Raw genomic sequence first — 16,807 nt, forward strand, 5'->3', positions numbered from 1 at the left:
TGTTAGGTGGGAGACAAAGATATTAGATGTAGGGATCCCACTTGGTTATCTTAAAAAAAGAAGTAAATTTTAGCTACTAATCTACTTAAAAAAAACTAATGTTATAGTCAAGTATTTACTTCTCCATTTTTTTCTACACACTTTCTTTTATAAAAGTAACTTTTCACTAACCAATAGGCTTTAAAGAAAAGTAGTTATTGAAAAATAATAGAAATTCATTTTATAGAAAATATGTAAGTAGAAATTATACTTCACTTTTAAATTAAATGCTAACTTGTACCTTAAGGGCATAAGATAAGAAATTCATTTATAAAAAAAAATTGTATTAGAAAAATCAATTGAAAAATTAATTTTATATTTTTATTAAAATTAATACATAATTTTCAATACAATGTTATTTTCTTTAATTCTCATTAACTTAGTATTTTAAGGACACAAATCAGTGTTATCCTTAAATGAATACCATTATTTTGGCCGCTCTAGTTACTAGCTCCAACCGACGTCCCACCTTTATCTGTTCACTCGTCGACCTAACCGTATGCGGCCAATTGCGTCTTAATCAATTGCCATTATAGTTTCTAAATGTGCCCATAAGAAACACAAATTATTAAAGCACGCATACCATAAAGTATTTGTCAAATCTTTTAATTACTTTGAGATATATTCCTTATATTTAATTTGTGTGGTTTGATTAGTAAGTGCCTCACAAATATGTAGTTAGATGGTCAATTTATGACTCATCAATATAAATTAGGACGAAATCTCAAATGTAATTCAAATATTTAAAATGATAATTATAAAACAACAAATATATATATTTTAAAAAAAATGATATGTTTAAAAAAATATAGATATAAATGTAGATATAAAGGTGAATGATGAAATCAAAATAGAAGAACAAAGGATATGTGATATGTTTACACAAAAATAGTGGTAAAGTTGAGTAAAAATATCAAAATATAAAAAGAAAGAGACAACAAAGAAATGAGAATACAACATGTGTTACAATCATTTGTCAGTTTTGTGTATATTGTGAACCATGAATCTCCATAATGAACAAAATGAATTAACTTGTAAAGAATAACATTTATGTTAGATGACAACTCCAGATACCTATTGAGCAATAAATAATAGAAAAAACTTGTATTTAAATACTTAACAAGTATTGTGAAAAACTTCCTTGAAGACAATATTAATGGTTGTATGCATAGCCTGTTTATCTTTGTCATGAATTAAAATCTTAAGACCTTCTTTAGTCTTAACTCTAGAAAGTGTGGCATACAATTGATCATGACTAAAAACATCTTTTGGTAAGTACAACCCAACATTGTCTAAAGATTGACCCTGAGATTTGTTAATGGTCATAGCAAAAGAAACTATAATTGGAAATTGTCTTCTTACCAACTTAAAAGGCCATGGTGATTGTGAGGGGGACAAAAACATTCTTTGAATATAAATGATGTTACCGATATTCTTTCCATAAATGATCTTAGCTTCAATGACATGATTAGCAAGCCTTGTTACAGTGAGTCGTGTACCATTGCACAATCCTTCAGATTGATCCAAGTTACGTAACAACATAATTGTGGTCCCAATTTTTAACTTTATTAAATGATTAGGCAAACCTGATGTTTGAAGAGCATTTAAGAATTTGAGTGTCAAGTGTTCAAGTGCATCGAAGTCAGTTGCTTCAGATCTATCTACAGAATCGCTTGAGAAGTATTTCTTTTCTTCTCCTTAAAGTAAAAACATAAATGTATTCGGGTTCAATGATAAATAATAGAAATACATAAGTTATGGAATTAAATATAATATGACATCATGAATAGTACCTGCAAGAAGGTTTGTGATGTATTGATTGATATCATCCACAACTTCAATAGTTGAAGGCAAAATTGCACGACTTTGAAGGTAATTGGTATCATGGTACTTATGAATGAGATCATGGTAGGTACTTTCAACAATAGCCTCAATAAGATCTGAAATATTAGAAATTAGAAAGTCTCGGGGAATTGAAATTTCAACATAACCATCATTTGGCTCAGACATTCTTTTATCTCAAATTTTCAAGATCCACTCAGAAAAAGTTCAAATCTCATATGCGATAGAAGTCGTTGTTCCACTTTTGCAACCTCATGTTCTTAGTAAGTTTCAGTATCTTGCAATGATCCCATATATACGAAGCATTAATTGTTGCATAAATAATGTCTGCTCTAGTATCTCTTGGTATAACAGAAAGATTTTTTCTAAAATCATCACCAAAAATAACAACCTTCCCTCCAAATATTTTATCAGATGCTTCAGTAGTTGCACTCATAATATCTTTAGAAGATTTGTCAAGAGCCTCAAAGCAAGATTTGTTAGCCATAAGAGCCTTGTCCCATATGATTAGATCAGTCAACTTTAAAAGATCAGCAAATTCATATTTTTTGTCAATGTTGCAAATGGAAGATTCTAAAGTAGGGATTGGAATCTTAAATTTAGAATGATTTATTTTTCCATCTGATAATAACAAACTTGCAATCCCACTTGAGGCAACAGACAACATAATTTTTTCTTTTAGAATGAAGTGCAACTGACAAAGTGTTCCACATAAATGTTTTACCTGTTCCACCATAGCCATATAAAAAAAACACCACCTCTTTGGTTGTCTACAACTTCCATTATTTCTTCAAAAATATTTCTTTGCTCATCTACATATATCACCATCATAACAAAAAGTTTAGTATGAACAACATCAAAATTAATTGGTTAAATTTAATCAAGGCAAAATGATTTTACCTGTAAGAGATGCATGTAAATTTAAATACAATTGTTCTTGAGCTACCGGATCATACTGTCTCTCATCATAAATAAGCCTATTTCCAAGAAAGGAAGTTACAAGATCTTTTGGATATGGAATTGGCTTGTAGTCCTTCGAACTTTTATTGTTTTTTGTATTTGTGTTTCAATACCCATAAGTGTAAGTTGTTGTATTTCCTCATCAGTAATTTTCAATCCTATGGTCAAACAATATGTTATACTTAAAACATGTAATATAAAAGTAAAAAATTAGAAAGTGGAAACCCATGAAGTGATTATTGTACCTGGATATCTTATCAACATACATTGTTCATAAAGAATACCATCTGATAAGTACAACCATGAATTATTCCAAACATGTTCGGGTCTATTCATGGACAATGATAACAACATAGTAACAAATCGCTTCCGTAAAAAAACACCAGAACCCCAAACACGTGCCTCTTTAATTTCCTCAATAAATTCTTTATCATCTTGTAAGAATTCCATAGCAAAGCATGCTTCTCTAAAAGTTTTATGTTGGACACCATCAACAAATTTGATATCTTTGTAACTTAATGGTCCTTTATTGAAAGTCAAGATTATCCTTAAATAAAATAATTCACCTGTGCTCTGAGGAACCCAAAAAAGAAGACCAATGGTATACCCTCTTTTCCTAGGTTTCCAACTCCTACTTCGTTTATGGTAGACAAACTTAGATACAAGGTCACCATATGTTAACAAACGTGCATCTTCATATTTTTAATTTGCCTCAAACCATGCTGTAAAGATTGATTCGGTTACACTTGGTTTAAGTAAAACATTCCCAATTTGCTTGAAGTCTTTGTAATAAACAAAATTGTCTCCTTCCATATGAAAATACAATCTCTCAACAATTGGCTTCCTACCGTGTATAGAATATGAAAATATCCTCCAACACACTTCACTTGAGGATATGTATCGACAATCTAGATATTGCTTGATTTCGTCAATGTTGTTTTTCTCACCACATGTGTTGTTGTTAAAAGGTTGAATAACAATAGAAATTCGATCTGAACCTTTGTTTATGTACTTGAATAAGTATTTGATCGAAGTACTTTGATTGCACTATTCCATGTTGATATGGACTTTATACTTCAACAATAAACTTGGATTGTGAGGAATTACATGACCACTATGAAGGATGATTCCGTTTTTCTCAATTGTGTGTCCATTGTCTCTTCTCCTGTATACTGGATAGCCATCTTCATCGACTATTGTTGAAGATTGGATTTTTGTGTGGGTAAAACTTGGAGCATTTCATGTCTTTCATGCAAGGTGAATTCAGATTATCCAAACCACAAGGACCATGAACCATGTGAGTTTTAACCAACTTGTACAACTTTGGGTCTTTCAAAGGATCATGCACTTCAACACTAATAATTTTGTCAATATCTCCAGGTCTTGGATACTTGTTAGAAGGATGCAAAAATATCAAGATATTGAAGGAGAAGAGCGATCCAAAACGCATCGGAATTTGAAATTTCTCCTTTAGTGATCCTTGCGAATGGGCATGATCAGTGATAGAATCGTTACCTCTTGTGGCGATTGTAACCTTTGATGCATATCTACGGAGCGATCACGGACGTTGAACGATGACAATGCCTCTACTCAGTCCACATGAACGGATTCCTTCAATCTCAGTGTTAGTTGCTACGAATGAAGGCTTTGAGTGAAAGAGAGAGAGAAACGAAATTGCAACTGCACAAATGCTTCTGCACAAGGGTTCTATTTATAGAACCACTTGTGTGGGCTACAAGCTAAAAAGCCCACTTAAGTGTATGTGGCCCATATCTTATAATATGCCAAAATCACTTAAGTGCGTGGTACCTTACCATATTTCGTATTCTACTTAAGTACACAGTACCTTACGATGTTCTACAATTACTTAAGTGCACCGTACCTTACGGTGTTTCTTAGTTACTCTGTCTCTCATCAATCCGTCCTTTTGTGTGTGACCCTGTAGGTTTTCGCGGCATTGGCAATTATATTAAATCACGTATTTAACATAATAAACAGTGAGCGGTATCTAGCAACACATCACTGCTACCTAAGACACAAAAATGTCATGTGATTTGACAAATCCTTTTGTGATAATACTTATGTATACAATTATCCTTTTGCCCTTATGTCTATATTGAACACAAGGCATAGACCGTGTCATCCTTGTCCAGTTCAATATTGGGCCCATAGACATTTATCTTGTTACGCAGGATGGGCAAATTCCATCTAGGTCACTCATATCCCTTAGCATGCTTCGTGGAGTATCCATCAACTGTCTTTATGGTCATCCGATTACGAACAATGTTTGATCAACAATAAGGCACTCGACTCTACATCTAGGGTCCATAGTGGTTTCAGGTCGAAGGGTGGTATACACCATTATCACCATGAGAATAACTTATGACAATTTGCTTAACATTCTATATAGTATTCTCATAGTGGGTCAATCCAGTATAAATATTACTCTTAATATTCATACCTATGTTTAATACTTGATAACTCCTTATCCATGATCCATGAGATGTGATAATCAGTCTATATACATAATAGTCTTAATGCTTTAATGTTATCCCACTTCACAATAAATCTCGACTATGGATACTTTAAGAATAGTGTCCTTATGTTTAATGTGATCTCATGATTAAGTCACACTTGATACATTAAACGGACTATCTATTCTAGGGACTTTATTAGACAAATATAATAAAGAAAAAGCCTTTTATTATTAATAAATAATTCGATACAAGTACCAAAAGTATTGGCCTCTAGGGCTTACACCAACAATCTCCCACTAGCACTAGAGCCAATCAGGCATACCCCCAATGCCCATAGATCTAGTATGGGCATCATGCTTATGCTGCGCAAGAGGCTTTGCCAGTGGGTCAACAATATTGTCAAGTGTAGATACTCTGCATATTTTCACATCTCCTCTATCTATTATCTCTCAAATAAGGTGATAACGCCTAAGTATGTGTTTGGATCATTGGTGAGATCTAGGTTCCTTAGCTTGTGCGATAGCATTATTGTTATCACAATAGAGACCAATGGGATCCATAATGCTAGGAACTATGCCAAGTTCACTAATGAACTTTTTGATCCAAACAACTTCCTTTGCTGCACTTGAGGCAACAATATACTCGGCCTCAGTTGTAGAATCAGCAACTGTATCTTGCTTTGAACTTTTCCAACTCACAGCGCCACCGTTTAAGTAAAACACACAACCAGATTGCAATCTAAAGTCATCCTTATCTGTCTGGAAGCTAGCATCGGTGTATCCAATTACAGCCAACTCTTCCTGACATCCATATATCAAGAATGAGTCCTTAGTCCTTCTCAAACACTTAAGGATATTCTTGACAGCTACCCAATGAGCATCACTAGGATCAGATTGGTACCTACTCGTTGCACTTAAAGCATACGAGACATCTGGTCGAGTACATAACATAACATACATGATAGATCCTATTGCAGATGCATATGGAATCTTATTCATGCGATCCCTTTCTTCCTTAGTTGAAGGGGATTGTGTTTTTGATAGACACAAGCCATGTTGCATAAGTATGAATCCTTTCTTGGAATCATGCATATTAAAGTGTCTCAACACTTTGTCTATGTACGTACTCTGACTTAGGCCAAGCAGTTTTTGTGATCTATCTCTATAGATTCTGATTCCTAATATATAGGTTGCTTCACCTAGGTCCTTCATATAAAAGCATTTCCCCAACCAAGACTTTACTTGTTGTAGGGTAGGGACATCGTTTCCAATGAGTAATATGTCATCTACATATAATACCAGGAAAACGATCATGCTCCCACTATCTTCTTGTAGACACAAGGCTCATCTTTATTCTTGATGAATCCATATTATTTTACTGTTTCATCAAAACGAAGATTCCAACTTCTGGAAGCTTGCTTCAATCCATAGATTGATCTTTATAACTTACATATCTTTTGGGCTTCTTCTGGTATGTGAAATCCTTCAGGATGTGTCATGTACACATCCTCAAGAAGATTCCCATTAAGGAAAGCAATTTTGACATCCATCTGCCATATTTCATAATCATGATATGCAGCGATAACAAGTAAAATCCGAACAAATTTAAGCATTGCAACTGGTGAAAAGGTTTCATCATAGTCAACCCCATGAATTTGTTTATATCCTTTTGCAACCAGTCTTGCCTTATAGGTATGTACCTTAGCATCCATGTCAGTCTTCTTTTTGAAGACCCACTTGTATCCTATAGGGTTAACTCTTACAAGAGGCTCTACCAAGGTCCAAACCTGGTTTGTGTACATGGAATCCATTTTAGATTTCATGGCTTCTAGCCACTTCTCAGACTCGGGACCAGTTATGGCCTCTTGGTAAGTCACAGGCTCATCTTGATCCATGAGTAATACATCACCTTGATCAGTTATGAGATATCCATATCTCTCAGGTAGGTGATGTATCCTGATTGACCTACGCTGGTCTTGTTCTACTTGAGCAGGTTGCTCTTCCATAACTACTTGTGTTTCCTGCTCTAATTCCTCCATAGGTGTATCAATGCTTTATGATTCTTGAATTTCTTCAAGCTCTACTTTCCTCCCATTGATTCCTTTGGAAATAAAATCCTTTTCTAGGAAAACTCCAATTCGAGCGACAAACACTTTGCCCTTAGAAGGATTGTAGAAGTAATACCCTCTTGTTTCTTTAGGATACACCACAAATAAGCATTTGTCATATTTGGGCTCAAGCTTAGTTGAAATTTGTCGTTTCACATAAACTTCCCAACCCCAAATCTTCATGTAAGACATATGTGGTTTCTTAGCACTCCATATCTCATATGGTGTCTTCTCAACCTTTTTGGATGGAACACGGTTAAGTGTGTAAGCTGCTGTCAATAGTGCATGTCCCCAAAAGGAGTTTGGAAGATCGGCGTGACTCATCATGGATCGGACCATGTCTAACAGGGTTCGATTTCTTCTCTCAGATACACCATTCCATTGGGGTGTTCCAGGAGGAGTAAGTTGGGATAGGATCTCACACTCTTTCAGATGGTCATCAAACTCTAGGCTTAAATACTCACCACCTCGATCTGATCGACGAGTTTTAATATTCTTACCTAGTTAGTTTTGTACTTCATTCTTGAATTCCTTAAACTTTTCAAAGGACTCTGATTTGTGTTTCATTAAATACACATAACCATATCTACTGAAATCATCAGTAAATGTGATGAAGTACTAAAAACCTCCTATGGCTGGTATGTTCAGTGGTCCACATACCTCAGTATGTATGAGGGCCAAAAGATCATTAGCTCTTTCACCTTTTCCTGTTAATGGAGACTTTGTCATCTTTCCAATTAAACAAGATCTGCATGTCTCATATGATTCATAATCAAAAGAGTCCAAGAGTCCATCTTTATGGAGTTTGGAAATGCGTTTCTCATTTATGTGGCCTAATCGACAATGCCAAAGGTAAGTTGGATTTAACTCATTAGGTTTCATCCTTTTAGTATTAATGTTATAAATAGGCATTTCAAGATCAAGGACATATAGTCCATTGTTCATTTGTGCAGTAGCATAAAATATATCATTCAAATAAATTGAGCAACAATTGTTCTTTATTATAAATGAAAAACCAAACTTGTCCAAACAAGAAACGTAAATAATATTCCTGCTAATTGCAGGTACATAATAACAGTTCTCTAACTGAATTATTAAACCACTAGGTAAAGTCAATACATAAGTTCCTACGGCTAAAGCAACAACCTTTGCTCCATTGCCAACTCGTAGATCAACTTCACCTTTTGCCAAATCTCTACTCCTTTTTAGCCCCTGCACATTGGTACAAATGTGAGAACCGCATCCAGTATCTAATACCCATGATGCAGAAGTAGATAAATTAATTTCAATAACAAAAATACCTGAAGTTGAAGTCTCTACTCCATTCTTCTTATCTTCCAGGTACTTTGGGCAATTTCTCTTCCAGTGTCCGGTCTTACCGCAATGGAAGCAGGTGCCTTCCTTTGCTATGCCTCCACTAGGCTTCAAAGCAGCAATAGTGGGTTTGGGTTTTGCAGCTTCCTTGCCTTTCTCTTTATCACCCTGCTTGGTGGGTCTTTTGTTCTGTCTCTTTCCATTTCCAATCATCAAAATGGACTTCCCTTTTGACTTCAGATTCTGCTCAGCAATTCTTAACATGGCTAGCAGTTCAGGAAGAGATTTGTCCATATCATTCATATTGAAATTTAGGACAAATTGACTGAATCTATCTGGCAACGATTGCAAGATCCAATTAGTCGCAAGTTTCTTTCCGAGGGGAAAACCCAACCTCTTAAGGTTTTCCACATACCCAATCATCTTGAGCACATGGGGACCTACAGGGGCTCCCTTAGCTAACTTGCCTTGAAAAAGGGCTTTTGAAACTTCAAACCTTTCATGCATTGCTTACTCTTGATAGAGCATCTTCAGGTGTTCAATCATATCGAACGGTGCCATGTTCTCATATGTTGCTTTTGCAACTCTGAGTTCATGGTAGCTAGCATGAGACAAGCAGTTTCATTGGCATCATCGACATGTTTCTTATAAGCATCTCTTTCTGCCTTAGGTGCAGAACTAGGAGGTTCCTCTTCAGGAACAGGTTTCTCCAAGACATACAACTTTCTATCATGTTTGAGGACAATCCTCAGATTTCGGTGCCAATCCAGAAAATTTATCCCAGGCAATTTTTCCTTGTCAAGGATTGATCACAAAATGTTGTTAGAGGTGTTTATTGTCATGGTAATCTACATGAAAATAATGAAAATATAAGTATCGATAACATATTTAATTAGGCCTTTAATTAAATACACTCTCATTATTTTACTCAAAACAAATGACCCTCACCATTTGATTCGGAACATCCCGTTGGAAGATTTTCTAGTGGGTCGAGATCCACATTTCACTTTGTTTTAAGTCCGCGTATGCGGATTACACAAAACTAGGTTATTTATGTAGGAACTCCTTCCAATTGTATCTAATACAACTCTCGAATATTTTAGTTGGTTGAATAGCTCCTTATTCCAATCCATCACATGGATCATTACCAACTCTTGCTTCTAAACATATATAATCTTATTATAATTTGTTTAGTTAAGTTTGACCCATTGTTTTAGCAATTGGATATTACAATTATCCCATTGCACCTTACTAATATAGAAGATGCACCTCGCATAGGCGAAACCTACATTATCCGATACTAGTCTTGATGAGTGCTAAAACTTGGAAAGCATAAACTAAATATTTAATTTGAGATAATTTGCAATTATTCTGATCTCACCGACTTATTTATCATATAAATCGTCTCTCACATGCATAAACATACATTCACATGCATCAACATACATAATGAAACAGTTATGGCCCCTAGAGCAATTGTTCTCCCAAGCCAATGAGAGAACCTGAGCTAACCTAATAACGATCTAAGCTTCTCCAAGCAAGATCGTCAAGGTTGTCCTCCTTTGATATTGAATTCTTCTCTTTCTTCATAACATTACATTACATAAAAGAAACTCGTTTTACATACGAGAGTGTGAGATGAGAAAATAAGTTACATTAAGAGATTAAAAGAGAGGCACGACACGCAGGTCATATTTTAAAAACCCAAAACAAAATAAAGGAAAACTAAGGTCATTACCGATCATCACAAGAGAATAATAATAAACACATTATTATTATTAATTTTAATTCTTTTAATTAATTAAAACCAAATTAAATTTGGGCGACCGATCACACTACACAGAGTTAGCCGGGGGTTCATTTGAAATTTTTAATGAACAATTCATTTGAAATCGACGTCGTTTTTCGGGAGTTAGCCGGGGGTCCACTGTCCGGTCAGCGGGACGTAGAGTTAGCCAAATTTTTTAATGAATAATTCATTTGAAATCGACGTTGTTTTTCGCATTAACACTTGATACTTTAAAGCACAACTCTTGCGCAGTCACAACCCTAATCGCATAACTCTTTGACAACATAACCCTTGTGCCGTCATTAACCCTAATGCACCAGTTTCAGACCGTCAAACACACCTCGATTGTTGATTCAATATGATTGATCAACACATCATTGCTTCACCATACTAATGTCGGATCAAGAAGCAAACGACCATTGATTGCTCAAAGGAAAACAACCATTAAGTGTTTAAATGAACAAAACAGAAACAATATATCATATCTACCGTATTTTGCATCAGGATTACTTATATCATATATATAACTTGATCGATCTCAATTGCATAACCTATGGACGATCGATGTATCGCTGCTTCACCATACTAATGTCGAATTCCGAAGCATAGTCAACATCAATCATCCAAATCATACACACATGGTGCCAAATTTAATTACTCGTTTATTCTTTAATTCATTCTGTCTTTTAATCGTATTAATACAGAAAATACAGAAAATAAACAGCTATAAGATGCATGGTTTCGTAAGTGGCTTTGATACCACTGAAGGAGAAGAGCGATCCAAAATGCAGCGAAATTTAAAATTTCTCCTTTAGTGATCCTTACGAATGGGCATGATCAGTGATAAAATTGTTACCTCTTGTGGCGATTGTAACCTTTGATGCAGATTTACGGAGCGATCACAAACGTTGAACGATGATAACGCCTATACTCAGTCCACATGAACAGATTCCTTCAATCTCAGTGCTAGCTGCTACGAATGAAGGCTTTGAGTGAGAGAGAGAGAGAGAGAGAAACGAAATTGCAACTGCACAAATGCTTCTGCACAAGGGTTCTATTTATAGAACAACTTGTGTGGGCTGCAAGCTAAAAAGCCCACTTAAGTGTATGTCGCCCATATCTTATAATATTCCAAAATCACTTAAGCGTGTGGTACCTTACCATATTTCGTATTCTACTTAAGTACACCGTACCTTACGATGTTCTACAATTTACTTAAGTGCACAATACCTTACGATGTTTCTTAATTACTCTATCTCTCATCAATCCGTCCTTTTGTGTGTGACCCTGTAGGTTTTTGCGGCATTGACAATTATATTAAATCACGTATTTAACATAATAAACAGTGAGCGGTATCTAGCAACACATCACTGCTACCCAAGACAAAAAAATGTCATGTGATCTGACAAATCCTTTTGTGATAATACTTATGTGTACAATTACCCTTTTGCCCTTATGTCTATATTGAACACAAGGCATAGACCGTGTCATCCTTGTCTAGTTCAATATTAGGCCCATAGACATTTATCCTGTTACGCAGGATTGGCAAATTCCATCTAGGTCACTCATGTCCCTTAGCATGCTTCGTGGAGTACCCATCAACTGTCTTTATGGTCATCCGGTTATGGACAATGTTTGATCAGCAATAAAGCACTCGACTCTACATCTAGGGTCCATAGTGGTTTCAGGTCGAAGGGTGGTATACACCATTATCACGATGATAATAACTTATGACAATTTGCATAACATTCTATATAGTATTCTCATAGCGGGTCAATCCAGTATAAATATTACTCTTAATATTCATACCTATGTTTAAGACTTGATAACTCCTTATCCATGATCCATGAGATGTGATCATCAGTCTATATACATAATAGTCTTAATGCTTTAATGTTATCCCACTTCACAATAAAGCTCGACTATGGATACTTTAAGAATAGTGTCCTTATGTTTAATGTGATCTCATGATTAAGTCACATTTGATACATTAAACGGACTATCTATTCTAGGGACTTTATTAGACAAACATAATAAATAAAAAGCCTTTTATTATTAATATATAATTCGATACAAGTACCAAAAATATTGGCCTCTAGGGCTTACACCAACAGATATGTGCATGTAGAAACCCCTCTTTTGAAATTCAATAGTGTACATATCTATATGAGAAACCAAAAAATAATGACTTAGATTTAGTATAAGGTAAATATAGCGAAAGTAAGGTTGATAATTGTAACTTACATGCAAGCACTTTGCCTAACACATCCTTCTTTGTTAAATATGAAAGTAATTGGTCAAACTTGATTTTGAATATCCTCGAAATGACATCTGGTCTATCTTGTGCTTTCAATTGAAGAGGTGCCAATACTCTTTGTATCTCAGGCCAATTGGGATTGCAAGTAAAACTTATGAGCAGATCAGGAAACCCAATTTTACTACAAATAGACATACTATCATAGCATAATTGATCCATAAACCTACGACCCCCAACATAAGAAGATGGCAATACCACTGTTTTCCCCGTGCTTGAACCTGGTGTTTGACTTTGATCACCTTCTTCATTAAGACTTTTGTACTTTGACACCCTTAGCTTTGGTTGATTTTTATCCATTTTAATTTTTCAGACTCTAACATTGTGTAACCATCAACCAAAAATTGTTGGAATAGTCTTTGAGATGATAACAATGTCTTGGCTTCATTGACTCTGTTTTAAATGCAAAATGATATCCATTCTCTTATAGTTAGTCTATTTCTCTTGTTGTCTTGGAAGATGTCTAAGTCTCTATGAGAAATGTTAGGCCTATAACCATCTTCCCCATAGGGAAAAGTCAAAGGATACTGATAAGCTAAGTAACTTGCATGTAGCACATTAATCCGTTGTAATTTCCCTCCTTTTATTTACATGATTATATCCCTTATTTTTTCCGTGTCAACATCACCAACAACTAAGGCAACAACTTCGGATACAGTTGGTTAATTATATATTCGACTATCGACGGTTCTATCAAGAATTAGCCTCAATTTCAAATTTTGAGTATTTCCATGACTTAACCATTGCTTGGCCGTCTGAAAACTTTTTGCATGAGTGTTATGTTCGTAAAGCATATCAGACAATTGATGTACAATAAAGCGATCAAATGTTTTTGGTATTCCTAAAAAATAGAATAATACAAAATATGTTAACATTTTATATAAGTATATACTATAGAAAAATACGAATTGTGATGTGAAGGAAATCTTGCAAGAAAGTTGTAATTTAAAGGTAAAATAAATGACTTAGTTTAAATATACCTTAGAACTTGCATCCGATTTTGGACCTCATTTTCAGTGTCATAAATATAAAGCTGTGCAAACTACGGAGGTTGACCTTCAGGTGGTAACAAACTTCCAATTTGATGACATGATTGACCTTGAATCCGAAGTTTTGGTGGTCCACCACCTTTGTTAAAAAGATTATCTAACTTTCCACCGTGTAATGTGAAGGCAAACATCATGTTGTAAATTTGAATTTGTTGTTGAAACTTCAGGATAACTAAACTATCTTGATCAAACATGAGATGTGAAAGTAACTCTAGGAGGTTGTTTTAGTAAGGGAAGTTCAACTTTTCCATTCCCACAACATAAGTTAAATTTTGGATTAGCAGAATGACAACTTTTGTTCATCCTCTCTTGATACCACATCATGGCATTATAATAATGACACTCGATTAAAGGGTCTCTGATGTCGTAATATTCTACATAACCAAACATAGGGTTATAACATGATAAGAAAGTTAAAGTTCTGAAATGTTATGTAAAAATGTCACACCTTCTATTGTTCCTGTATGATGCTCATCGATAACAAAAGTTGCATCCCTTTCGTCGAATTCTGAAAACGTATCATCTTCAGATTGATGGGCTACAAAGTATATAGATGAGACGTGAAATATCGGAAAAAGATTGTGTTTTAGTTAACATAATAACAAAAAAGTAAGTCTACTAACTCGCAAAAGGGTCATAGTCGGAATCATCGTCATTGTCACTATTAAAATCAAAATTGACGATTAGTGTAAAAATTGGATACAAATTTTGGACAGTATCAATAAGAACATTTCTGGGAGGTAGTACATGATTTTTCCACTGACAAAACAGGTTGTAAACTTCGAACACAACCTTGTGTTTCCTGGATAGTAGGAATTGAAGTATTCCTATAAAACAGTGGAAGGCTTGTTATGATTAAACCACTCACATGTTATGCTTATCCAAGTACTTTATTAGCAATGATTGATAAACCAAATCAGTTTTCTACAACATGTAAATTTGTTAACCAATAAGCAAAAAAAGTCACGTAAATTTGATATCCATGATTCAGTAACCAATAAACAAAATAAGTTTGCATAACAAAGTCATGATTCAAAAATTACTTAAAATTGTATTCAATGTATGGGGAAAATGTTCATCACAAGCGTTGACCAAGACTCATGGGAACAAACCAAACACCAAAACGTGAAAACATATGAGGAACTTTTCATCAACTCATGATGCAAATAGACATACTATAGCAACCAAGTTACAGATATATGTTAAAATACGGGGAAAAAATGTACCTAGGTGGTGCTGCCGAATTTCCTATAATTTGGTTATGTTGTGGCAATGGTGTTGTCAGGTTCATAGCAAGATTTGGAATTCTCAATGCTTGTCGAGGTCTGCCATGAACTGGTTTGCCCATTGTTGGAAACCTGTAACACATAATAGCATTAATGATATAGATTCTTCAAGAACATGTGTTAATAAGTCTAAATATGCTGAACAAAACTATTGTATGATGTCGTGATAAACTTACATGGGATGGTTTCTCATATCTAGTGCCATGGAATTAGTAGACATATTTAAATGTTGTATGTGCGGCGGGGAAATGGATGATACATTCATGCCGAAAATTGGACCAACTACGGTTTTCTGAGGCCTTCCACGAGCAGGTTTTACATCCGTTGCAGCCCTGGCATAACATAATTTGTATAGGTTAAGCATGAAATAAATTAAATTGTTGTTATTATCATTAAATATTACATAGAATGGATACTAACATATGGTTACTCGAATTGCATGGAATCTGTGTAGTTTGTGAACAAACAACATGCTGGTTTTGGCTTTTCGAAGGTTTCACACATGTTGGTTTGTATCTTTTCATATCTCTGAATGGAAATATTAGAGTACAAAGTATGTAGTTGTATAAATTGTATGATAAGAAATGTTACCAACTTAAACAATAATGGAACAAACCATTAATACTAATACACTACATATTCCAAAAACTATGACAGAGTTCACATGGTATGTATCATAACAGACTTACATTCTTTTATAAGAAGAGCTTACAACATCTTCTACGGAGCTGCATTGTGGCAATAAGACTTGTGTGAGTGTTTTTGTTGCAGTAGGTTGGGTATTTTCATCTAATTCATGTGTAATGGCATTTGAAAACCTTGAAAATAGATTTATTCCTAAGCTCTGAATGTTGTAGGCATGTTTTGTAGTTCTAAATCCATGTCTGGTCTGACTGGGATCTGAACCTTGAAGTCGTGCACTAAGTAACCTTCCTTCTTCAACAATTTGATCAATTATTTTTTGGTTTTGATGTGACGGGGTTAGCTCGGACAATGGAGTTCTTATTGTCATGATATTTGGTGTAGGAATTTCGGCATTGAATGTGTCTTGTTGTTGAGTAGTGTGTCTTTGACGCTTTGAATGAAACTGTTTGATAATCAAAGATCTACGGGCTCTTGATTTTTTGGCTGAAAGGAATTTGTACGTGTCGTCCATAATTGAGATTACAGTGCTTTTGCAGGGTGAATCAACTTGTTTTATGTGTCATTATATGTCAACAAACTAAACTAATTATCAAAGATGTAATCCTAACTCTCATACTTTTGCCATTATAAGCCATTATACTATAAATTAGAGTTATGAATCTATGTAACAAGTATTTTGATATAGTTGTATTGAACAAAATAAATACGAAGGTAAGCATGTAACACATAATAAAGTAATTTGGTGCATTATCAAAGTGTATGGAACAAAAGAAGGTGATGCATCATTATGTAATTATCTATGTTATATAGTATGGCAACCATATCTCTTCACATGTATAATTATAGCAAAAGTAGTCACTGTTATATAAGATATAACTTGCTAGCCACACCTTCATTAATGCCTAACCAACACCAATGACAACATCAATACATTCAAATAAAGCCTAGCATATTCAATGTTATTATTGAAAGTTGGTAATGATAC

General features: G+C 34.6%; 1 pseudogene; it reads right to left on the minus strand.

The window, feature by feature from the left end:
* Positions 1 to 1,155: 1,155 nt before the first annotated feature.
* LOC127081742 (uncharacterized) lies at positions 1,156 to 16,333 on the minus strand (annotated as a pseudogene).
* Between the last annotated feature and the right edge of the window lie 474 nt (positions 16,334 to 16,807).

Source organism: Lathyrus oleraceus, chromosome 5 (genome assembly GCF_024323335.1).
Source record: "Lathyrus oleraceus cultivar Zhongwan6 chromosome 5, CAAS_Psat_ZW6_1.0, whole genome shotgun sequence".
NCBI classification, from domain to species: domain Eukaryota; kingdom Viridiplantae; phylum Streptophyta; class Magnoliopsida; order Fabales; family Fabaceae; genus Lathyrus; species Lathyrus oleraceus.